General features: G+C 47.2%; 1 non-coding gene across 1 annotated transcript; it reads right to left on the bottom strand.

Annotated features, from left to right (window-relative positions):
• Positions 1–6,190: 6,190 nt before the first annotated feature.
• Positions 6,191–6,294, bottom strand: LOC123613462 (U6 spliceosomal RNA). Its single transcript, XR_006720820.1, has one exon. It is a non-coding gene; the product is annotated as a U6 spliceosomal RNA (small nuclear RNA).
• Between the last annotated feature and the right edge of the window lie 1,174 nt (positions 6,295–7,468).

Genomic DNA, 7,468 nt, shown 5'->3' with positions numbered 1-7,468 from the left:
GTCTTTAGCAACTTACCAGAAATACTTCCTGATGGCAGCCTGACTTTCCCTCTTCCCTGAACACTCTGTGGCTCCCAGTCACTGCCAGCACTCAAGAGAGCACATGCTAGTGAGGCCCCAAGTTTAAGCTTCATTAATTTCCTGGTAAATCGCCCTTAGAAGGCAAGAGTCAGGTGCCTGCCTGTACTGGGGGGGAAAGAGGGCTGCTGTGAACCTGGGCACCTGTTTCTATCAACTTTTTTTGTGGTGGTTCTCAAATATCATATATTCTCCACACACTTTCATTAACCATTTTTTCTTAGTAGGATGATTGATGCAATGAAAAGGTGAACATTAATAAGACAAGAGTACCCATTTCAGGAAATTCAAAAAAGAAGTCTTCCCCCATTTCTTGTAGCGCTGACGAGGTCGTCTTTCAATGCTGAGTGACTGACACAACTCCTTACTGCCCTGGTCAATGCTATTGTAATTTCTTGGTGCCGAGTTCTCACGTGTCCCGGGAAACATAGCTCTTTCATTGACATGATCCCTCCATCCTCTCCCCAGCCACACGTGGCCCTCCCACCCCATCCCATTGCATGACCACGTGGCTCTTTGTTCTGTCTGACAGTAGGGGGAACAAGAATGAATCCCACCCATTCATGGAAATGAACCATCACATGTAAGAGAGGCTCGAGGCCTGCGCGCTGCCCTAAGCCTTCTACTCGGAAAGAAAACAGGTGCCATGGCCAGTCCCGCTCCTCCCTAAGCCCTTAATCCCACAGTGAACTTCTTGCTTCCATTATCGAGTGTTCGGGGGCTCCTGTAGTCGAAGGGTAATCGTGCTGAGAAGGCCCACGTGTGGAACACGTAGAATCTGAAGTACCAAATGGGGGTGTGGCAGGAAGCCCCGTGGTCCCCCACCCCCACTGCGCCTCCTCCCCATCACCTCCTTTGGTGGCCTTTAAGGAAACCCTAAGACTCTGCCAAGCTGGGTCAGAAGCACCGTAACTAGATAATTAGGAAGGCCAAACATTCTTTCAGCTGAGAGTCCTCCGTTCACACTCAGCCCCAAGCTCCCGTGCCGAGTGGGAGGAGGGTTTCCATTGTGTGGGTAATGTATGGGTTTTAATATACGCGTTTGCCAGCTCCATCTTTGATACACCCCGTGCATTTCTGAATAGGAACAACGTCCCCGGCGATTCCTCAGTCTGAGCAGCAGCCAAACCTGCAGTCGCTCTCCCATTGAGCAACGCAGAAAGCCAGCAATAAAAAAACTAAATAGCAAATCAACAGGGTGTAGTTCTTGAACAAATGCACATTCATAATTTGTAACTGTGTAGTGATAAATCCCCTCCTAGAGCTTTGCTCTAACGACCCAAAACAGAGAGGAAGCTTTTATTTTTTTTCTCCATTTGGGTATTTGGTGATGGAACAATGTACACTTGCCAACAGTACAAATATTGGTACTTTTTAGGACTTTAAAGCATTATATCAGATGCAGTGGCATCACAGAGAATCAATTTTACCAAACCCTGCCTCTGCCACACCCACACGCACACGCACACGCACACACACACACAAAATCCTCCAGCCACAGGTATTAATTTTAGAGAGAATAAAGTATTCTTAATTTGCCCCAAGAGGTTTAAAGACACAGGCTCAGTCACCAAATCCCCAAGTAGAATGCTTGTCTGTAGACAGGAGTGTAAGCATGTAAGTCTCAACCCAAATGCTCTTTCCAATCAAGCCAGGCACACGTGGTTGGCGAAAGGCAGTGCATTCTGGGCGTCCATTTCATTTCAATCTCAACCCTGATCAAGAGAAGTAGGAGAAGAAGTCAACAGAAGGAGAATTCCAGAGCAGAGATGGTTTGTCATTCATGAGAGGATCTCAGCAACGGGGCTCATTTATCATGGTGCTTAAGTGAGGAAATAACACCCAGTGATCTGGAACAGCACTGACCCTCAGCTAAGGAACAGCTTCCTTAACTGAGAATTTGTACCTGGGAAGCAACTTAAACCTAAGCCTCGTTTGGTCCCCTCCTGATGATTTAGGGGATGGGGAGGACCTGCCTGGGGAGGTGAGGGTCCTCTGATGTTGATTACTGTAAGCCAGCCTGTTCCAAGGGACGCTGTGCCTCAGGGAAACCCCCTTATCTCCAGGAGCTGTGTGCCCCGCCCCACATGTAGTGAGCCGCTCTGGGGATGGGTGGGCACACCTGGGAGAGGAGGACTGGCGGGGCAGGTAGGTCAGTCTACACCTGTTGATACTCACACCTCCCACCGACCCTGGCCAGGCTTGAGAACAAAGCTCCTGTTTCCCCGTCACATCAGCTCTTCTTCTGCCACAAAATGGTCATGGAGTAATTATTTACACAGGATGATGGGGGTGGAAGAAGAAATGGTACTGTTAGGGGCGTTTCTCTGGCTTATCTTCATCCACAGCATCCTGGCCTCTCTAGCTGCTCCTCTCCACTCCCAGCCTCCGAATCAGACAGATCTGCACACCGGCCAGGGGACCATCACCTGTCTCTCTAAGTGGCTCTCACTATGTCTGCATTTCTTTCTCAGATCCTTCTGCTTCCTTCTTACTTCTGTCCTCTTCAGCGTTAGGTTGAGAAGAGGCCACAGTCCCTGCTGGATCATCATTTTACTGCTATTTACTTTTCCAAGTATAACTGGTTTAGTGAACCGTCTGAACCCAATGGGCACAGACAGAAGCAACTTTGTATTTCTCCTGCCTCTGCCGTCCAGTATGCTCTGCCTTATCCATGTCCCACTTCTTGGCATCAAAAGGGACTGGATTGTTTCAGTGTTGATTTTCTGTCGTGATAGTGTACGGTCGTCATGCAAAGTGTTAACTGCTGGGGGAAACGGGGTGAAGGGTGTATGAACTCTCCAGTGACTTCTTACAGCTGCATGTGAGCTCACAATGACCTCAAAATAAAAGCTTAATGAAAAGGACTGGAGATTGTCAAGTTCAATGCTTTTATTTGTCTGTTTTTATTTGTTTTATTTGTCTGGGTATAAAATTATATCTAACTGCCTATAATAGGTTCTTTTTTCTTATAGAAGCAACCTCTGATCTAAGAGAGAGAGCAAGAGAGTGAGAAAAACGCCCTGAAAAGTAAGACAAAAAAAAAAAAAGCTAGAACAAATCATGTTTATTCCCACCTCATTAATTTGACGATGGTGCCCACATGGTGAATTTTTCATATGGCCTTTACGAAGTTCAACATCATATTCCTTATATTGTATTTTGTATATCTTATTTTATAGTATGCTTTTAAAATTAATAATTGAGAAACAGAAAAGCAGCCCCTGATACTGGGAGCTGGCCTGAGTCTCAGAGCTGGGCCTCGGAATTGTCCTGCTGAACGTAAACAATTTCACGGAGCATCAGTTATCAGGCAGGGCCACTCTGTGACCGTGGTGGGTTGAGGCAAACACAAGACCAACCCATGGTCATGTCTGATCACAGGTGAAAACATGAACATTGTCCAAACCACAAAATGTCCAACCTAACATCCTCATCTTGACTAATACGAGCGGCTCCTGCTTCTTTGCCAGTTACAGCTTCAGCTTGGGTCTAAAGCTACAGCTCCTCTCCTCTAGATAAGGTTGATTAAGATGCCCAGTCACAGAATTCTCTTTACTTCCTGACAGCATCCAATCCAGAGCCAAGCTCTACTTCCAAAACTTGGCCCTGAATCCTTGGTCACAAGCTCCCATCCTGTAAGTCCTTGCTAGCACCCCCTTCCTGGGACACCCCACGGTTCCCTGCGTGTGTGCTCCTTCACCACGATGAGCGGTAACCCTGGCTTGTTCCACTGCAGCTGTGTTACTGGTGGTCTTCTGCTGGAGGGCGTGGCTACACACTACATTAGAAGCCTTCAACTGTGCTGTCACACATGCCTTTCAATCCTCCTTTCTAATAGCCGCACATATTCCATTCAATGAACGTAGCATGGTTCATCGGACCCTCATGATGGAGCCTTCGCTATTTGTCAGGTTCTCCATGTTATAAACAGTGCTGTGATGTGCACTTCTTTACAAAAATATTTCTGGGTATTTCTCAGGTAAGATTCATAGAAGTAGAATTTCTGAGACAAGTAATGTGGATATTTTTAGGGCCCTAGATGCATTCTGTCCGCCTCTTCATTTTACAGAGGAGGAAACTGAGGGACAGAGATGGAAAGTGACTTGTCCAAAAGTAAACAGACTCAAGACAGAGGTTTCTTATAAATGTGGGCTTTAAAAAGAAAAATTGAGACTACTATTAGAGATATGTGCATACAGTCAACCAATTTAAATGTTCATGTTCTGTCCATTTTGCCTAATTCATAACGAATGAAATTGTAGGGCCCAGCACAGGGGTGCAGTCCTCAGTCAGGCGGAGGATCTCGGGGAAGTTCTTACCCTGCAGGCTCTCAGTGGATAAGGATCTTTTCTAAGTGCTTTAGACACACAGGCCCTTTAGGCACTAATCCTACAGCCAGCAGCCCAGAGGAGCCCGGAGCTGCCACCTGTCCTCTGGGAAAGAAAACAAGCCAGCATTTCCCTCGTGGGTACAGACAACAAGATGCCCCAAGATACAGGCCATCAGCCCACGGGCCGCTGGGCCGTTTCTCCCATTGGCTGAGAAGGGTCATTCTAGGCCAACCAAATCCCCAGAGCCTGGGAGATGCAGCGTTTGTTTTAACTGGTTATGCTTTTGAGGATGTTATTTTGAAAGTTAGTTCATAGTCTTTATAGTCAATTTTCTATTCTGAAGTTCTGGGATTTATATGAATTCATTTCTGTATTTATTCCCTCATTCCTCAGGTGTTTTATGAATCATCCACTATTTTCTGAGCACTAAGGGCTCAGAGGTAAAATCAGACAGTCTCAGGCTTCCCTGAGCTCACACCAACGCGGAGGAAGCCATCAGCAAATACAGATGACTTACTAGGTTCAGTGCTAAAAAAATGTCACTCCTAGAGCCCAGAAGAGCTGGGAGCAGGAGAGGCTAATTGTTGTCAGCGAGGTCGTAGAAGAATTCACAGAGGAGGTGAATTTGGGCTTGCTTTGGAAAAGAATAGAAAGGAGAGAGAGAATTTCAGCGCTGAGGACACCTGGATGCAAGCAAAGAGGGCTGGGAGCGAGCCGGTAACAAGTCTTCCCAGTCTAGAGCCTGGGTTTTGCAGCTGGTCGTCGGGTAGACCCGTTTCAGCTTCAGGCTCCACACCCCTGACTTGGGATCTGACCTCAGACATGCATCTTTACCTGTTTGGTGTTTTGCTTCCTCACTGGAATAAAACAAATGATAAGTGCAGGCTTTGTTAGGTTTCTGTGAGGATTAAATGTAAAAACATGCGAAAGCTTCTAGCCTTAGGCCTGGCAGGAAGGAGGCCAAAGTTACAATTCTGTCTTCATCCCGCTGGACAAAGGTCATCTTCCATGCGGGCCTCTCTGGGAAACGGCTGCCCCTGCCCAGAGAACCATGGTGACGGGCCTGGTCTTGGGTTAGCTTGGGTTCAGGGGATTCCATCTGTCCCTTCTCAGAGGCTTTGCTCTGGCAGGAAGGACAAATTTCCTAAAAACTCAACTCCTAACACACCACAAGCCTGCACAGAGTAGGCACTTGGGGAGGGCCCCGTGAGAGAAAAGAATATAATAAATCTCGAATTTTTGAAGATTCTTCCCTGTTGCATGACACTTCTTAAATTGAACAATAGCAGTCAATTTAATCCCAGCGACACTTGCAGATTTTGAATCTAAAGTCCCGGTAGGGGATTCACCTGTCTCCCAGCAAGGCAGCGCGGCTCACACCAAGGCTGCACCCCAGGTAACCCCAGTCCAGGATGCTGACGGGAGGCCAGGCCCAAATCTTCAGCTCAGTCCAGTAAGGAAGGCAGGATCTGGCACGTGAAGGTGGCCTGGGCTCGGCAGAGGATCTCGGGAGATCTCCCTCTAATCCAGGATCCATGATAGCTACATGAGACACGTTTTTCTGATTGAATCAACTTTGGGAAATGAATTACTATTTTTTTTTAATTGAAGTATAGTTGGTTTCCAGTGTTGTGTGAATTTCTGGTGTACAGCACAGTGACTCAGTTATACATATGTATCCCTTTCATATCCTTTTCCATTATGGGCCATTACAAGGCACTGAATACAGTTCCCCCTGCTATCCAGTAGGACCTTGTTGTTTATCTATTTTATATGTAAAAAATATGGAACACTTCACGAGTTTTGTGTCATCCTTGCACAGAGGCCATGCCAATCTTCCCCGTATCATTCCAATTTTAGTACAGGTGCCGCTGAAGCGAGCAGTGGGAAGCAAAATATTATCAACTGTCCTCGGGACCCTTCTGTAGAGAGAGCACACAAACGTCATTTGAGAGCACAAGTCCGCATCTGGGGAGGACGTGTGGTGCACAGGGAGCTTTGGAACTAGACCCACAGTGTGACTAACAGCTCAGTCATTTACTAGCTACGTCTTCCGTGGCAAGTCACTTACCCTCTCTTCGCTTCAATGTCTTCATCTGTAAAAACAATCTGCTTATACTGTTCTTCCAGGCTGATGTGATAAGTAATTGAGATCACGCACTTAAAGCCTCTGGTTCCCCCAGACATTGATTCAATCTTAATTCGCCTCTTTCCTGTCCCCTTCCTCTTGGTGTCTCTTGTTTATACCAGCTAAGTGGTTCACCAACAGATGCTGTGCTGCACAAACTCACACGTGTGTGTGCATGCACACCATGCACACTCAACACACACACACACACACACACACACACTGATGTCATCCTTTCAGCTCAACCAAAACAGTTCAGGATTGCTGACCTCCAATCTCAGTTCTTGGGTTCAGTTTCTGCTCCCTTCACGCTAATTCCTCCTCAGCCCCTTCACCAGGTGAAACAGCATATGAGAGCTGGACGAAAAAGAAAATGGCACTGCCGAAGGGGGGAGGAAGCAGTAAATAGAGGAAGCGACAAATAATAAAATATACTGGTAGGCCAGAAAAGCGAATGACTCCATCAGAAAATGCAAGGAGATTAGGGAGAATAAGATGAGAAAATCACGGGCAGGCAGATCGTGGAGGGCCTTGCAGGCCATGAACCTTCGTCGTCCCATCGATGGACAGCCTTGGAATGGCCTGACAGGAGGGGCTGGCGCTGTGTGGGCCGTGTTTCGCTGCACCCTGGGGGTGGATTGGGAGTCCCTGAGGGAAGCAGTTAAGGGAATCACGGAGCACAGCTCAGCAGCTGGCTAAGCTCACAGGAACCTGCAGGACCCTAAGGATTGGAAGGGAGCCTCAGGATCAAGGTGGGGGGTAGTTTAGTTCTTTTCAGAAGCTCCAGGCGGCTGGAAATCACCTCCTGATACAAGTGCGCACAACGTCGTTTTTGGGGGTGGTGGCACTTGTTGATAAGCAGGCAAGATATTTCCAGGAATATCGTTTTAAAAAAATGTTTAACACCTTTATTGGTGGCATGGTTCCT

Source organism: Camelus bactrianus, chromosome 7, assembly GCF_048773025.1.
Source record: "Camelus bactrianus isolate YW-2024 breed Bactrian camel chromosome 7, ASM4877302v1, whole genome shotgun sequence".
Classification (NCBI taxonomy): domain Eukaryota; kingdom Metazoa; phylum Chordata; class Mammalia; order Artiodactyla; family Camelidae; genus Camelus; species Camelus bactrianus.
The sequence above is the reverse complement of the archived record's forward strand: the minus strand, read 5'-3'. Positions and strand labels throughout refer to the sequence as shown.